This window comes from Pseudophryne corroboree, unplaced genomic scaffold (assembly GCF_028390025.1).
Source record: "Pseudophryne corroboree isolate aPseCor3 unplaced genomic scaffold, aPseCor3.hap2 scaffold_490, whole genome shotgun sequence".
NCBI lineage: Eukaryota > Metazoa > Chordata > Amphibia > Anura > Myobatrachidae > Pseudophryne > Pseudophryne corroboree.
Window position 1 is genome coordinate 45,660 of NW_026970098.1, and position 19,192 is coordinate 64,851.

The following is a 19,192-nucleotide window of genomic DNA, read 5'->3' on the forward strand; positions in this document are numbered from 1 at the left end:
CAACAACTAGTGCAAGCATTCCTGGGGGAAGGCCTGCAGCAGATGGATTTGCATACGGTGATGTCATCCAAGCAGTGGGTCAAAGTTGGCTTCAACCCTCGTCTGCATTTGAAAAGAGAAAAGGGGCGTGCAGGGCATGGCGGCCTTTTGCGGCGCTTGGATGACCCCTAGTTCGCATTAAACACCTCCACCCTCCTTCGGTGTGGGGCTCATGTTGGCTATGCCCCAGCCCCTGAAGCATTCAAGCTGATTTCTTGCAGCAGCTGGGCACTGTAACAGCTCCAGAGCTGCTCTGTACGGCAAGTAAAAGGGTGTGGGCCCTGCAGCACTACCTGTAGTTTGCATTGTGCATTGGAAGGCACAAAGTAAGCAGGCAAGGTCAGAGAACAGTTAGAGGTCGGAGTAGCACTATCTCAAGTAGTACTACGACAGCACGGATGGATTCTAAATATTCCAAAATCGCAGCTGATTCTGACGACATGTCTGCTGTTCCTAGGGATGATTCTGGACACAGTACAGAAAAAGGTGTTTCTCCCGGAGGAGAAAGCCAAGGAGTTATCCGACATAGTCAGGAACCTCCTAAGACCAGGCCAAGTGTCAGTACAATGCACAATGGTCCTGGGAAAGATGGTGGCTTCTTACGAAGCGATTCCATTCGGCAGATTCCATGCAAGAACTTTTCAGTGGGATCTGCTGGACAAATGGTCCGGATCGCATCTTCAAATGCATCAGCGGATAACCCTGTCTCCAAGGACAAGGATGTCTCTCCTGTGGTGGTTACAGAGTGCTCATCTCCTAGAGGGCCGCAGATTCGGCATTCAGGATTGGGTCCTGGTGACCACGGATGCCAGCCTGAGAGGCTGGGGAGCAGTCACACAGGGAAGAAATTTCCTGGGCTTGTGGTCAAGCATGGAAACGTCACTTCACATAAATATCCTGGAACTAAGGGCCATTTACAATGCCCTAAGTCAGGCAAGACCTCTGCTTCAGGGTCAGCCGGTGTTGATCCAGTCGGACAACATCACGGCAGTCGCCCACGTAAACAGACAGGGCGGCACAAGAAGCAGGAGGGCAATGATGGAAGTGGCAAGGATTCTTCGCTGGGCGGAGAATCATGTGATAGCACTGTCAGCAGTGTTCATTCCGGGAGTGGACAACTGGGAAGCAGACTTCCTCAGCAGACACGATCTTCACCCGGGGGAGTGGGGACTTCACCCAGAAGTCTTCCACATGATTGTGAACCGTTGGGAAAAACCAAAGGGTGGACATGATGGCGTCCCGCCTCAACAAAAAGCTGGACAGATATTGCGCCAGGTCAAGGGACCCTCAGGCAATAGCTGTGGACTCTCTGGTAACACCGTGGGTGTACCAGTCAGTGTATGTGTTCCCTCCTCTTCCTCTCATACCAAAAGTACTGAGAATCATAAGAAGGAGAGGAGTAAAGACTATACTCGTGGCTCCGGATTGGCCAAGAAGGACTTGGTACCCGGAAATTCAAGAGATGCTCACGGAAGACCCGTGGCCTCTACCTCTAAGAAAGGACCTGCTCCAGCAGGGACCATGTCTGTTCCAAGACTTACCGCGGCTGCGTTTGACGGCATGGCGGTTGAACGCCGGATCCTGAAGGAAAAAGGCATTCCGGATGAAGTCATCCCTACCCTGATCAAAGCCAGGAAGGATGTAACCATACAACATTATCACCGTATTTGGCGTAAATATGTTGCGTGGTGCGAGGCCAGGAAGGCCCCTACAGAGGAATTTCAACTGGGTCGTTTCCTGCATTTCCTGCAAACAGGACTGTCTATGGGCCTCAAATTAGGGTCCATTAAGGTTCAAATTTCGGCCCTGTCAATATTCTTCCAAAAAGAACTGGCTTCTGTTCCTGAAGTTCAGACGTTTGTCAAGGGAGTACTGCATATACAGCCTCCTTTTGTGCCTCCAGTGGCACCTTGGGATCTCAATGTAGTTTTGGGATTCCTAAAATCACATTGGTTTGAACCACTCACCACTGTGGACTTAAAATATCTCACATGGAAAGTGGTAATGCTGTTAGCCCTGGCTTCAGCCAGGCGTGTCTCAGAATTGACCAAAACAAAAAACTGCAACAAACGAGCGCCTAATCATCAAAATAAAAAGTGAAAACCAATACGTGTTTCATAGAATTAAATAATCACAATTTTATGTTCCTGATAGTCTGCGCTTGCCGGAATACTATGTGTAGTATTGTGGTGATAGCATAGAAAAAGAACAAACGGCTGCGCTGAATATCAGGAACGAAACATGATGTACAGAGAGCCAACGTAAAAAATAACAATGTTTATTAATAAAACATATAAAAAGATTAATTGTCAAATAACCGGTGAAAAATATATACAAATATATATAAGAACAGTCACTAGACGTGAACTAGTGGTATATTGTAATGACTCAGCTTATTGGGGTGAAAAGTTCAGTGATTCACTTGTTAGATAGTTGATAAATACCAGGTGTGTTGGTAGGATCCTAATGAATAAAAAAGTCCCTCAGTTGAAATTGATATTCAATACCTTTCCAAAATGGGCTGGTAAGAGCCGAGCGTCCTCGGCTTCAATGTCCTGCAATGCCCATATACGCTGTGCAGCGGAAAGGAATGGACCGTCTCTCTCACAACCCGGTCGTGGCGGCGTGTGCGCTGAAGCCGCTGATGTCGGATGCTGTAGAAGGAGGGTGCAGCGGGGACCAAGGAACACCTGGAAGATTTCACCTGAGCTGAGTGTGGATAGGGGCGGGTCCTGACGCGTTTCGTCACGTTCACGTGACTTTCTCAAAGGTAGAATGTTCTTATATATATTTATATATATTTTTCACCGGTTATTTGACAATTAATCTTTTTATATGTTTTATTAATAAACATTGTTATTTTTTACGTTGGCTCTCTGTACATCGTGTCTCAGAATTGGCGGCTTTATCCTATAAAAGCCCTTACCTTATTTTTCATATGTGGTGCCTGCGGCTACTAGGGACTTGGAGGATTCCAAGTTGCTGGACGTAGTCAGGGCCCTGAAAATATATGTTTCCAGGACGGCTGGAGTCAGAAAATCTGATTCGCTGTTTATCCTGTATGCACCCAGCAAGCTGGGTGCTCCTGCTTCTAAGCAGACGATTGCTCGTTGGATTTGTAGTACAATTCAGCTTGCACATTCTGTGGCAGGCCTGCCACAGCCAAAATCTGTAAAAGCCCATTCCACACGGAAAGTGGGCTCATCTTGGGCGGCTGCCCGAGGGGTCTCGGCTTTACAACTTTGCCGAGCAGCTACTTGGTCAGGGGAAAACATGTTTGCTAAATTCTACAAATTTGATACCCTGGCTGAGGAGGACCTGGAGTTCTCTCATTCGGTGCTGCAGAGTCATCCGCACTCTCCCACCCGGTTGGGAGCTTTGGTATAATCCCCATGGTCCTTTCGGAGTCCCCAGCATCCACTAGGACGTTAGAGAAAATAAGAATTTACTTACCGATAATTCTATTTCTCATAGTCCATAGTGGATGCTGGGCGCCCATCCCAAGTGCGGATTGTCTGCATTACTTGTACATAGTTATTGTTACAAAAATCGGGTTATTGTTGTTGTGAGCCATCTTTTCAGAGGCTCCTTCTGTTATCATGCTGTTAACTGGGTTCAGATCACAAGTTGTACGGTGTGATTGGTGTGGCTGGTATGAGTCTTACCCGGGATTCAAAATCCTTCCTTATTGTGTACGCTCGTCCGGGCACAGTATCCTAACTGAGGCTTGGAGGAGGGTCATAGGGGGAGGAGCCAGTGCACACCAGCTAGTCCTAAAGCTTTTACTTTGTGCCCAGTCTCCTGCGGAGCCGCTATTCCCCATGGTCCTTTCGGAGTCCCCAGCATCCACTACGGACTATGAGAAATAGAATTATCGGTAAGTAAATTCTTATTTTCTGGACTGTGTCCAGGATCATCCTTAGGAATAGAAGACGTGTCGTCGGAATCAGCTGCGATTTTGGAATATTAAGAATCCAACCGTGCTGCCGCAACACTACTTGAGATAGTGCTACCCCGACTACCAACTGTTCCCTGGATCTTGCCCTTATCCGGAGATCGTCCAAGTAAGGGATAATTAAAACTCCCTTCCTTCGAAGGAGTATCATCATTTCGGCCATTACTTTGGTAAAGACCCGGGGTGCCGTGGACAAACCAAACGGCAGCGTCTGAAACTGATAGTGACAGTTCTGTACCACAAACCTGAGGTACCCTTGGTGAGAAGGGTAATTTGGGACATGGAGATAAGCATCCTTGATGTCCAGAGACACCATATAATCCCCTTCTTCCCGGTTTGCCATCACCGCTCTGAGTGACTCCATCTTGAATTTGAACCTTTGTATGTAAGTGTTCAAGGATTTCAGATTTAAATTAGGTCTCACCGAGCCGTCCGGCTTCGGTACCACAAACAGCGTGGAATAATACCCCTTTCCCTGTTGTAGGAGGGGTACCTTGATTATCACCTGCTGGGAATACAGCTTGTGAATGGCTTCCCATACCGCCTCCCTGTCGGAGGGAGACGTCGGTAAAGCAGACTTTAGGAAAACGGCGAAGGGGAGACGTCTCGAATTCCAATTTGTACCCCTGAGATACCACCTGAAGGATCCAGGGGTCCACCTGTGAGTGAGCCCACTGCACGCTGAAATTTATGAGACGGGCCCCCACCGTTTCTGTTCCTGGGAACTGGCTGTTTGCTGCAGCCTTTTTCCTCTCCCTCTGCCACGGGGCAGAAATGAGGAGCCTTTTGCCCGCTTGCCCTTATGGGGCCCAAAGGACTGCGCCTGATAATACGGCGTCTTCTTATGTTGAGAGGCTACCTGGGGTAAAAATGTGGATTTCCCAGCCGTTGCCGTGGCCACCAGGTCTGTTAGACCTACCCCAAATAACTCCTCCCTTTTATAAGGCGATACTTCCATATGCCTTTTGGAATCAGCATCACCTGACCACTGTCTTGTCCATAACCCTCTTCTGGCAGAAATGGACAGCGCACTTACTCTTGATGCCAGTCGGCAAATATCCCTCTGTGCATCACGCATATATAGAAAGCATCTTTTAAATGCTCTATAGTCAGTAATATACTGTCCCTATCTAGGGTATCAATATTGTCAGTCAGGGAATCCGACCAAGCCACCCCAGCACTGCACATCCAGGCTGAGGCGATTGCTGGTCGCAGTATCACACCCGTGTGAGTGTATATACATTTTAGGATATTTTACTGCTTTCTGTCAGCAGGTTCCTTAAGGGCGGCCGTATCCGGGGACGGTAGTGCCACCTGTTTAGACAAGCGTGTGAGCGCTTTATTCACCCTAGGGGGTGTTTCCCAATGTGCCCTATCCTCTGGCGGGAAGGGGTATGATGCTAATAACTTTTTAGGAATTAACAGTTTTTATCGGGGGAAACCCACGCATCATCACACACTTCATTTAATTCCTCAGATGCAGGAAAAACTACAGGCAGTTTTTTCTCACCCAACATAATACCCTTTTTAGTGGTACTGGTATTATCAGAAATGTGTAAAAACATTTTCCATAGCCTCAATCATGTAACGTGTGGCCCTACTGGAAGTCACATTCGTCTCTTAATCGTCGACACTGGAATCAGTATCCGTGTCGGCGTCTGTATCTGCCATCTGCGGTAACGGGCGTTTTAGAGCCCCTGATGGCTTTTGAGACACCTGGACAGGCACAGGCTGAGTAGCCGGCTGTCTCATGTCATCAATCTTTTGTAAAGAGCTGACACTGTCACGTAATTCCTTCCATAAGCTCAGCCACTCAGGTGTCGACTCCCTAGGGGGTGACAACTCCATTACAGGCAATTGCTCCGCCTCCACACCATTTTCCTCCTCATACATGTCGACACAATCGTACCGACACACACACACACAGGGAATGCTCTGATAGAGGACAGGACCCCACTAGCCCTTTGGGGAGACAGAGGGAGAGTATGCCAGCACACACCAGAGCGCTATATATATATATATATATACAGGGATAACCTTATATAAGTGTTTTTCCCCTTATAGCTGCTGTATTGTTATACTACGCCTAATTAGTGCCCCCCTCTCTTTTTTAACCCCTTTCTGTAGTGTAGTAACTGCAGGGGAGAGCCAGGGAGTTTCCCTCCAACGGAGCTGTGAGAGAAAATGGCGCCAGTGTGCTGAGGAGATAGGCTCCGCCCCCTTCTCGGCGGCCTTTTCTCCCGTTTTTCTGTGGAATCTGCCAGGGGTTAAAATTCATCCATATAGCCCTGGGGGCTATATGTGATGTATTTTCGCCAGCCAAGGTGTTTCTATTGCTGCTCAGGGTGCCCCCCCCTAGCGCCCTGCACCCTCAGTGACCGAAGTGTGAAGTGTGCTGAGGAGCAATGGCGCACAGCTGCAGTGCTGTGCGCTACCTTGGTGAAGACAGGATGTCTTCTGCCGCCGATTTTCCGGACCTCTTCTTGCTTCTGGCTCTGTAAGGGGGCCGGCGGCGCGGCTCTGGGACCGAGCTCCGAGGCTGGGCCTGTGTTCGGTCCCTCTGGAGCTAATGGTGTCCAGTAGCCTAAGAAGCCCAATCCACTCTGCACGCAGGTGAGTTCGCTTCTTCTCCCCTTAGTCCCTCGATGCAGTGAGCCTGTTGCCAGCAGGTCTCACTGAAAATAAAAAACCTAAAACTAAACTTTCACTAAGAAGCTCAGGAGAGCCCCTAGTGTGCACCCTTCTCGGCCGGGCACAAAAATCTAACTGAGGCTTGGAGGATTGTCATAGGGGGAGGAGCCAGTGCACACCAGGTAGTCCTAAAGCTTTACTTTTGTGCCCAGTATCCTGCGGAGCCGCTAATCCCCATGGTCCTTACGGAGTTCCCAGCATCCACTAGGACGTCAGAGAAACACTGATAGAGTACATTATATTTATGAATTAATTGCTTCCAGATTCTGCAGCAGCATCATCAGCACCACCAGTGTTACTCACAGTCACTTCACACTGACTGCTGCACAACACATCACTTAATTTCCGGGCCGCCCGCCACCTGGTGAAGAGACATGGGAGATGAAGGACCAGCAGTGCCACGTTGAGCGGAAGTATTGTGAATTAGTTACCCACACACTCCTTGTGACACCTGCTCCCCGTCTGCCCTCCCACCCGCCGCCTGCCGTCCGGAACCCGCACTGACAAGTAAGTCTCAGCAGAATGTGTCTGCCAGCAGCTCCCAGTCCCTCCTAGAGGAACACTGCCAGTGGTGTGGCGGCCGCGGCACACTAGGACTGAGAGACCGCAGCAGGAGGAAAGCACAGGTGGGCGGGAGGAGAGCATGGGCGGACATCACCACGTCACATTGCAAGGTGACGCCAGTCCCCCCAGTGAGGCCGCCGACGAATGCACTCAGCATAGTATTAGCAGCAGGCAGAGGGGGGTCGGGTGCAGCGGTGGTGGGAGGTACGGAAATGAGCTGCAGGCTAGGCTCCACCGATCACACAGTCAGCGATCACTGTGCTACAGCAAGCGTGGCGTGCAGCGGTGCTGGACATTAGGGAGTGCCTGTGCGCACCAGGCACCCCCTGTACGCACGCCTATGCGCTACCACCCCCCATATGCCACACTACATCACTATGCTACAGCCCTCCCATATGCTGCACTTCATAATTACACTATACCCCCCATACAACATACTACATCACCACACTACACTACTCACAATAAAATTAAAACATCCCAGTTCCTCATTCTTAATGAGCTCACGTGAGTTCTCTCCCCAACGGAGCTCCAGACCAAGTAACAATGAAGACACCAGCAGCGTGTAGGGGGCAGGCCTGGTCCACTTGTCAGGAGAGAGCAGTCACAGGAGGGTAAGAAGGGGGCGGGGCCTAGTCCTACAGACGGGAGAGAGCACAGACAGGAGAGAGCAAGGTACAGGGGTAGAAGGGGACGGAGCCTATTCTTACAGGCTTTCAAAATTCGACTTTAAAATTCGACATTTGACAAATTCGACTTTTCTGCAATGGTACAAATGCGGCAATTCGACAAAAGTATATTCAATTGAAGTTTGTAAATTCGACAACAGTGCTTTTAAACAGTAAATTCGTCATTTTCAATCCGCCACACTTTGCTGGCGGAATCTAATAAAAAAAATTTAAAAACATGTTTTTTTTTTTGCAGTTTTTTTTTTTTGGTAATAGCATATCTATTTATATTAGAAGGGATTAGGTACTTGGTTTGTCTTTTTTGGAGGCACAAGTATTATTTATATATTTTTTAAAATATTATTTATTTTTTAAATGGAATGTGAAAAACCCGAAAAAAAAATTGCGTGGGTCCCCCCTCCAAAGCATAACCAGCCTCGGGCTCTTCGAGCCGGTCCTGGTTCTAAAAATCCGGGGGAAAAACGGACAGGGGATCCCCCGTATTTTTAAAACCAGCACCGGGCTCTGCGCCTGGTGCTGGTGCAAAAAATACGGGGGACAAAAAGAGTAGGGGTCCCCCGTATTTTTTACACCAGCATCGGGCTCCACTAGCTGGACAGATAATGCCACAGCCGGGGGTCACTTTTATACAGTGCCCTGCGGCCGTGGCATTAAATATCCAACTAGTCACCCCTGGCCGGGGTACCCTGGGGGAGTGGGGACCCCTTCAATCAAGGGGTCCCCCCCCAGCCACCTAAGGGCCAGGGGTGAAGCCCGAGGCTGTCCCCCCCATCCAAGGGCTGCGGATGGGAGGCTGATAGCCTTGAGAAAATTTAAAGAATATTGTTTTTTCTAGTAGTACTACAAGTCCCAGCAAGCCTCCCCCGCAAGCTGGTACTTGGAGAACCACAAGTACCGGCATGCAGGAGAAAAACGGGCCCGCTGGTACCTGTAGTTCTACTGGGGAAAAAATACCCAAATAAAAACAGGACACAGACACCGTGAAAGTATAACTTTATTTCCCACCTGCCGACACACACATACTTACCTATGTTGACATGAAGCAGTCGGTCCTCTTCTCCAAGTAGAATCCACGGGTACCTGAAAATAAAAGATAATTATACTCACCTGATCCAGGTTCCAGATTAAATCCACGTACTTGGCAAAACAACAAACCGAACACCCGGACCAGACGGACTGAAAGGGGTCCCATGTTTACACATGGGATCCCTTTCCACGAATGCAGACATCCGAATCTCGCGAGAATCCGACAGCGGGATGATGACGTTCGTGCGCGCTCAGGCTAGCCGAGCAAGGCGGGAAGGTTCGAACCTGCCTCGGACCCGTGTAAAATGGGTGAAGTTCGGGGGGTTCGGATTCCGACGAACCGAACCCACTCATCACTAGTATGTACGTGAGTGTCAGGTGCCGTGCGCGTACATACGTGTCAGTGCCGTGCGTGTACGTACGTGTGTGTCAAGTGTCGTACGTGTACGTGTGTGTGTGTGTGTGTCAGGTGGCGCGTACCTACATGTGTGTATGTCAGGTGCTGTGCATGTGTGTACGTACAGGCGTGTGTCAGGTGCCGCGCGTGTACGTACGTGTGTGTGTGTGTGCCAGGAGCCGCGCGTGTACATGCGTGTGGGTGTCAGGAGCCGTGCGTATACGTACATACGTGTAGGTGTCAGGTGCCGTGCGTATACGTATATACGTGTGTGTGTCAGGAGCCGCGCGTGTTCGTACATGTGTGTGTGTGTGTGTGTGTCAGGAGCCACGTGTGTGTGTGTGTCAGGAGCCACGCGTGTTCGTACATGTGTGTCAGGTGCCGCACGTGTATGTGTGTGTGTGTGTTAAATTCCGCGTGTGTACGTACGTATGTGTGTGCCTGGAGCCGCGCGTGTACATACATGTGTGTGTGTGTCAGGTGCTGTACGTGTATGTGTGTGTCTCAGGTGCTGCACGTGTATATGTGTGTATCTCAGGTGCTGCATTTGTATGCGTCAGCTGCTACGTGGGTGTCAGGTGTTGAGCGTGTATGTGTTTGTGTCGCATCTGTATGTGTGTGACTGTCAGGTGCTGCACGTGTATGTGTGTGTCAGGTGCTGCATGTATATATGTGTGTGTTAGGTGCTGTTCATGTATGTGGGAGTGGCAGGTGCTACATGTGTATATATGTGTGAGTGGCAGGTGCTGCGTGTGTATACGAGTGTGTGTGAGGTGCTGCGAGTGTATGTGTGTGTTAGGTGCTCTGAGTGTATATGATTGTGTGTCAGGTGCTGTGCGTGTGTGCGTTAAATGCCACATGTATGTATGTGTGTCAGGTGCTGCGTGTGTGTGTGGGTGTGTCAGGTGCTGCATGTCTGTGTGTGTGGGTGTGTCAGGTGCTGCATGTGTGTGTGTGTGTGTGTGTGTCTGTCAGGTGCTGCATGTGTGTGTCAGGTGCTGCATGTCTGCGTGTGTGTGTCAGGCGCTGCATGTCTGTGTCAGGTGCTGCGTGTGTGTGTGTCAGGTGCTGTGTGTGTGTGTGTGTCAGGTGCTGCGTATGTGTGTGTGTGTCAGGTGCTGCGTGTCTGTGTCAGGTGCTGCGTGTCTGCGTGTGTGTGTCAGGTGCTGCGTGTCTGCGTGTGTGTGTCAGGTGCTGCATGTCTGCGTGTGTGTGTCAGGTGCTGCGTGTGTGTGTGTGTGTCAGGTGCTGCGTGTCTGCGTGTGTGTGTCAGGTGCTGCGTGTCTGTGTGTGTGTGTCAGGCGCTGCATGTCTGTGTGTCAGGTGCTGCGTGTGTGTGTGTGTGTCAGGTGCTGTGTGTGTGTGTCAGGTGCTGCGTGCCGTGTGCGTGTGTCAGGTGCGTGAGTGTGCGTGTGTCAGGTGCGTGAGTGTGTGTGTGTCAGGTGCGTGAGTGTGTGTGTGTGTGTCAGGTGCGTGAGTGTGTGTGTCAGGTGCGTGAGTGTGTGTGTGTCAGGCGCTGCGTGTCTGTGTGTGTCAGGCGCTGCGTGTCTGTGTGTGTCAGGCGCTGCGTGTGAGTGTGTGCGTGTGTGTCAGGTCCGTGTGAGTGTCAGGTGCTGCGTCTGTGTGTGTGTGTCAGGTGCTGCGTGTGTGCGTGTGTGTCAGGCGCTGCGTGTGCGTGTGTCAGGCGCTGCAGGGAGGGCGGGGGGGGACGGACACACAGCAGGGAGGGCGGGGGGAGAACGGACACACAGCAGAGAGGAGGAGGGGGGGTGGACAGACACAGCGGGAGGAGGGGGGGTGGCCTGACACAGCGGGAGGAGGGGGGGTGGCCGGACACAGCGGGAGGAGGGGGGGGTGGCCGGACACAGCGGGAGGGGGAGGGTGGCCGGACACAGCGGGAGGGGGGGGTGGACGGACACAGCGGGAGGGGGGGTGGCCGGACACAGCGGGAGGGGGGGGTGGCCGGGCACAGCGGGAGGAGGGGAGGGTGGCCGGACACAGCGGGAGGAGGGGAGGGTGGCCGGACACAGCGGGAGGGGGGGGGTGGCCAGACACAGCGGGAGTGGGGGGGGGGTGGCCGGTCACAGCGGGAGGGGGGGGTGGCCGGACACAGCGGGAGGGGGGGGGGTGGACGGACACAGCGAGAGGGGGGGTGGCCGGACACAGCGGGAGGGGGGGGTGGCCGGACACAGCGGGAGGAGGGGAGGGTGGCCGGACACACAGCAGGGAGGGCACGGGGGGGAACACACTGCAGGGAGGAGGGGGGGACACACAGCAGGGAGGGCAAGGGGGGGGGGCGACGGACACACAGCAGGGGGGGGAGACGGACACACAGCAGGGAGGGCGAGAGGGGGAAGGGGGGGTGACTGGTGACCATAGAGACCTTGATAAATACCGCATACTGCAGGTAGGGAGGGCCGGACACAGCGGGAGGAGGAGGAGGGAGGAGTGGCCGGACACAGCTGCCCGAGACGCCTCCTACTGCCAGCCGCACCACAGACGCGGGGAGGAGACGCAGGCAGCCACCAGGGAAGGTCCGGCGGGCGGCCGGGCACACAGCGGGCAAGCGGGCGGGCGAGCGGGCGAGCGGGTGGGCGGGCGGGAGGGGAGGGTGGCCGGGCGGGCGGGAAGGGAGGGTGGCCGGACACGCGGGGGAGAAGTGGAAGCTGGGTACACAGCGGTGGGCTGCCTGACAGAACTCACCCAGTGCTACGCAGCTCCGGCGATCTCCTCCCGCTTCATGGACCTCAATGAACTCACACGCCGGGAACCGCTGGCTGTCCTCCTGCAGCTCCACGTGACTCCTTCCCGCTCTGTCTCCTCGTGCCCAACTGCCAGAGCTACTCTCTGTACACCCCCTGCTGGCGGTCACTGCGCAGGCGCAACAAATTGAAATGCCCTATCTCTATAATGGGGCATATTTCTCTTAATTAAAAAAACCCTATAACTTTCTGAAAAACCACAACCCCAAAAGGCACTACACTGGGGCATACTCTATCTAGTAAAACAAACCCAAAGTCTTAATTCGTCCTCTATCCTGAGTTATGCCTTCCCAAAAAAATCTTCTTTCACTCTATAGGAAAACGTTGTCAAAAAGCCACAGAGGGAGTGGCAGAAAAAAACTGACAGTTGGAACTTTAGCTTACTCCCAATTCCTCATTTTTTATTATTTTGCCCTGAAATTTGGCCTGCAGCAGCGGGTGACGATTCTACGCGTCCATGCCAAATTTCAGCTCAGTACGTCCTATCAGTTTTGAGGTGTAGCCCCTCAAACACCATGCCCCCATCTCAGAAGTTCCCTATGGGAGAATTCCGTTTGTTCGATTCAGCCTTAATATAAGGGCACGACCGTGCCCTTATAATTGACAGTATTGTTTTCTTTCAAAAATCCACTTAATTTTCTTTACCCGATTATTAAAATGGTAATTGACAAAAACAAACTACATTGTCACCAGAAGAGCAATACAAAATGTACTAGTGATATATTAAAATCATCTTTCCAGCTTGAATTTCAATGATGCATTGGCGCAACGATTTTGTGAGAAACATCTTCACCCTTAAATAAAGATTTTCTTAATTCCTTACCTGTGTGCTAATTAGATATCACCTTGTTTTCACATTAAACAGACTTCCACATGAGAAAACAGCAAAGATGCAGTGGCGTTAATGTTTCCTGGTGTCAACCTGTATTATTTCCGTAGACATTGAAATGAGGATGCATCTTGCTGCCTTTCCAATGAAGCAAGTTTAATTTAGTAATAGGTGAAAAACCATCCCTACAAAGATGTTAATCAGATACTTGGCTTTGTGGACACTTTTCAGAGAACAAATTAGTTAGCATAAAAATAAAGCCAGAAAATGAAGAGCTGTTTAATCACTCAATTGGATTTTTCTGCCAGCATTTTTCTTTTTCTCTGCAACCCACTGCTAAATTGTGCTTCCTAGCTGTTTTTTTATAAATTCACTGAATCAAATCTAACTCTGATTACATCAGAGAAGGCCAGGTACCCTACACCATAAGAGGGGGTTTGCAATTTTGACTTGTCTACTTAAATATCACCAAAATCTGATCACAAGGTCAATTACGTCCCTGGGTGGGATTGAACCACCAACCTTTTGATTAATAGCTGAACACACTAACCGATTGCGCCACAGAGACACTTTGCAAAAAGTATATACTGACAAAGACTAAAAAGCATTCATCTAGAACGTTTCCTAGAAAAACTTTAAAAAGTCAATAATCTGGAGAGTGTTTGTAAGATGTTTCTTCCAGCAACCAATGAAGAAACACATTGGTACTTTCGCATGATGAGTGAGTGCTTCAGGATCTCTTGCACTTACATGTGCAGCAGAGTACTGCAATGGAAGCATGCTGGGTCCATAACCCAGAGGTAGGCAGATTGAAACTATCCTTTGCTATATGCATTTTTTTGTTGTTCATTAAAGTAATCCAAAACTGGGATTGATATTTTAGCTTTTATTTTTACTTAAAGTACAATAACTTTTACCATTTTAATTTGTTTTAATAGTATATTGACAGTATTGTTTTCTTTCAAAAATCCACTTAATTTTCTTTACCCGATTATTAAAATGGTAATTGACAAAAACAAACTACATTGTCACCAGAAGGGCAATACAAAATGTACAAGTGATATATTAAAATCATCTTTCCAGCTTGAATTTCAATGATGCATTGGGGCAACGATTTTGTGAGAAACATCTTCACCCTTAAATAAAGATTTTCTTAATTCCTTACCTGTGTGCTAATTAGATATCACCTTGTTTTCACATTAAACAGACTTCCACATGAGAAAGCAGCAAGGATGCAGTGGCGTTAATGTTTCCTGGTGTCAACCTGTATTATTTCAGTAGATATTGAAATGAGGATGCATCTTGCTGCCTTTCCAATGAAGCAAGTTTAATTTAGTAATAGGTGAAAAACCATCCCTACAAATATGTTAATCAGATACTTGGCTTTGTGGACACTTTTCAGAGAACAAATTAGTTAGCATAAAAATAAAGCCAGAAAATGAAGAGCTGTTTAATCACTCAATTGGATTTTTCTGCCAGCATTTTTCTTTTTCTCTGCAACCCACTGCTAAATTGTGCTTCCTAGCTGTTTTTATAAAATCACTGAATCAAATCTAACTCTGATTACATCAGAGAAGGCCAGGTACCCTACACCATAACAGGGGGTTTGAAATTTTGACTTGTCTACTTAAAGATCACCAAAATCTGATAACAAGGTCAATTAAGTCCCTGGGTGGGATTGAACCACCAACCTTTTGGTTAATAGCCTTACACACTAACTGATTGCGCCACCGCGACACTTTGCAAAAATACATACTGACAAAGGCTAATAAGCATTCATCTAGAACGATTCCTAGAAACATTTTAAAAAGTCAATAATGTGGAGAGTTTTTGTATGATGTTTCTTCCATCAACCAATGAAGAAACACATTGGTACTTTCCCATGATGAGTGAGTGCTTCAGGATCTCTTGCACTTACATGTGCAGCAGAGTACTGTAATGGAAGCATGCTGGGTCCATAACCCAGAGGTAGGCAGATTGAAACTATCCTCTGCTATATGCATTTTTTTTTTTGTTAATTAAAGTAATCCAAAACTGGGATTGATATTTTTGCTCTTTTATTTTTACTTAAAGTACAATAACTTTTACCATTTTAATTTGTTTTAATAGTATATTGACAGTATTGTTTTCTTTCAAAAATCCAATTAATTTTCTTTACCCGATTATTAAAATGGTAATTGACAAAAGCAAACTACATTGTCACCAGAAGAGCAATACAAAATGTACAAGTGATATATTAAAATCATCTTTCCAGCTTGAATTTCAATGATGCATTGGGGCAACGATTTTGTGAGAAACATCTTCACCCTTAAATAAAGATTTTCTTAATTCCTTACCTGTGTGCTAATTAGATATCACCTTGTTTTCACATTAAACAGACTTCCACATGAGAAAGCAGCAAGGATGCAGTGGCGTTAATGTTTCCTGGTGTCAACCTGTATTATTTCAGTAGATATTGAAATGAGGATGCATCTTGCTGCCTTTCCAATGAAGCAAGTTTAATTTAGTAATAGGTGAAAAACCATCCCTACAAAGATGTTAATCAGATACTTGGCTTTGTGGACACTTTTCAGAGAACAAATTTGTTAGCATAAAAATAAAGCCAGAAAATGAAGAGCTGTTTAATCAGTCAATTGGATTTTTTTGCCAGCATATTTCTTTTTCTCTGCAACCCACTGCTAAATTGTGCTTCCTAGCTGTTTTTATAAAATCACTGAATCAAATCTAACTCTGATTACATCAGAGAAGGCCAGGTACCCTACACCATAACAGGGGTTTTCGAAATTTTGACTTGTCTACTTAAATATCACCAAAATCTGATCACAAGGTCAATTACGTCCCTGGGTGGGATTGAACCACCAACCTTTTGATTAATAGCTGAACACACTAACCGATTGCGCCACAGAGACACTTTGCAAAAAGTACATACTGACAAAGACTAATAAGCATTCATCTAGAACGTTTCCTAGAAAAACTTTAAAAAGTCAATAATCTGGAGAGTTTTTGTAAGATGTTTCTTCCAGCAACCAATGAAGAAACACATTGGTACTTTCGCATGATGAGTGAGTGCTTCAGGATCTCTTGCACTTACATGTGCAGCAGAGTACTGCACTGGAAGCATGCTGGGCCCATAACCCAGAGGTAGGCAGATTGAAACTATCCTTTGCTATATGCATTTTTTTTTTGTTCATTAAAGTAATCCAAAACTGGGATTGATATTTTAGCTTTTATTTTTACTTAAAGTACAATAACTTTTACCATTTTAATTTGTTTTAATAGTATATTGACAGTATTGTTTTCTTTCAAAAATCCAATTAATTTTCTTTACCCGAGTATTAAAATGGTAATTGACAAAAACAAACTACATTGTCACCAGAAGAGCAATACAAAATGTACAAGTGATATATTAAAATCATCTTTCCAGCTTGAATTTCAATGATGCATTGGGGCAACGATTTTGTGAGAAACATCTTCACCCTTAAATAAAGATTTTCTTAATTCCTTACCTGTGTGCTAATTAGATATCACCTTGTTTTCACATTAAACAGACTTCCACATGAGAAAGCAGCAAGGATGCAGTGGCGTTAATGTTTCCTGGTGTCAACCTGTATTATTTCAGTAGATATTGAAATGAGGATGCATCTTGCTGCCTTTCCAATGAAGCAAGTTTAATTTAGTAATAGGTGAAAAACCATCCCTACAAAGATGTTAATCAGATACTTGGCTTTGTGGACACTTTTCAGAGAACAAATTTGTTAGCATAAAAATAAAGCCAGAAAATGAAGAGCTGTTTAATCAGTTAATTGGATTTTTTTGCCAGCATATTTCTTTTTCTCTGCAACCCACTGCTAAATTGTGCTTCCTAGCTGTTTTTATAAAATCACTGAATCAAATCTAACTCTGATTACATCAGAGAAGGCCAGGTACCCTACACCATAACAGGGGTTTTCGAAATTTTGACTTGTCTACTTAAATATCACCAAAATCTGATCACAAGGTCAATTACGTCCCTGGGTGGGATTGAACCACCAACCTTTTGATTAATAGCTGAACACACTAACCGATTGCGCCACAGAGACACTTTGCAAAAAGTACATACTGACAAAGACTAATAAGCATTCATCTAGAACGTTTCCTAGAAAAACTTTAAAAAGTCAATAATCTGGAGAGTTTTTGTAAGATGTTTCTTCCAGCAACCAATGAAGAAACACATTGGTACTTTCGCATGATGAGTGAGTGCTTCAGGATCTCTTGCACTTACATGTGCAGCAGAGTACTGCACTGGAAGCATGCTGGGCCCATAACCCAGAGGTAGGCAGATTGAAACTATCCTTTGCTATATGCATTTTTTTTTGTTCATTAAAGTAATCCAAAACTGGGATTGATATTTTAGCTTTTATTTTTACTTAAAGTACAACTTTTACCATTTTAATTTGTTTTAATAGTATATTGACAGTATTGTTTTCTTTCAAAAATCCAATTAATTTTCTTTACCCGATTATTAAAATGGTAATTGACAAAAACAAACTACATTGTCACCAGAAGAGCAATACAAAATGTACAAGTGATATATTAAAATCATCTTTCCAGCTTGAATTTCAATGATGCATTGGGGCAACGATTTTGTGAGAAACATCTTCACCCTTAAATAAAGATTTTCTTAATTCCTTACCTGTGTGCTAATTAGATATCACCTTGTTTTCACATTAAACAGACTTCCACATGAGAAAGCAGCAAGGATGCAGTGGCGTTAATGTTTCCTGGTGTCAACCTGTATTATTTCAGTAGATATTGAAATGAGGATGCATCTTGCTGCCTTTCCAATGAAGCAAGTTTAATTTAGTAATAGGTGAAAAACCATCACTACAAATATGTTAATCAGATACTTGGCTTTGTGGACACTTTTCAGAGAACAAATTAGTTAGCATAAAAATAAAGCCAGAAAATGAAGAGCTGTTTAATCACTCAATTGGATTTTTCTGCCAGCATATTTCTTTTTCTCTGCAACCCACTGCTAAATTGTGCTTCCTAGCTGTTTTTATAAAATCACTGAATCAAATCTAACTCTGATTACATCAGAGAAGGCCAGGTACCCTACACCATAACAGGGGGTTTGAAATTTTGACTTGTCTACTTAAAGATCACCAAAATCTGATAACAAGGTCAATTAAGTCCCTGGGTGGGATTGAACCACCAACCTTTTGGTTAATAGCCTTACACACTAACTGATTGCGCCACAGCGACACTTTGCAAAACTATATACTGACAAAGGCTAATAAGCATTCATCTAGAACGATTCCTAGAAACATTTTAAAAAGTCAATAATGTGGAGAGTTTTTGTAAGATGTTTCTTCCATCAACCAATGAAGAAACACATTGGTACTTTCCCATGATGAGTGAGTGCTTCAGGATCTCTTGCACTTACATGTGCAGCAGAGTACTGTAATGGAAGCATGCTGGGTCCATAACCCAGAGGTAGGCAGATTGAAACTATCCTCTGCTATATGCATTTTTTTTGTTAATTAAAGTAATCCAAAACTGGGATTGATATTTTTGCTCTTTTATTTTTACTTAAAGTACAATAACTTTTACCATTTTAATTTGTTTTAATAGTATATTGACAGTATTGTTTTCTTTCAAAAATCCAATTAATTTTCTTTACCCGATTATTAAAATGGTAATTGACAAAAACAAACTACATTGTCACCAGAAGAGCAATACAAAATGTACAAGTGATATATTAAAATCATCTTTCCAGCTTGAATTTCAATGATGCATTGGGGCAACGATTTTGTGAGAAACATCTTCACCCTTAAATAAAGATTTTCTTAATTCCTTACCTGTGTGCTAATTAGATATCACCTTGTTTTCACATTAAACAGACTTCCACATGAGAAAACAGCAAAGATGCAGTGGCATTAATGTTTCCTGGTGTCAACCTGTATTATTTCCGTAGATATTGAAATGAGGATGCATCTTGCTGCCTTTCCAATGAAGCAAGTTTAATTTAGTAATAGGTGAAAAACCATCCCTACAAAGATGTTAATCAGATACTTGGCTTTGTGGACACTTTTCAGAGAACAAATTTGTTATCATAAAAATAAAGCCAGAAAATGAAGAGCTGTTTAATCACTCAATTGGATTTTTCTGCCAGCATTTTTCTTTTTCTCTGCAACCCACTGCTAAATTGTGCTTCCTAGCTGATTTTTTATAAAATCACTTAATCAAATCTAACTCTGA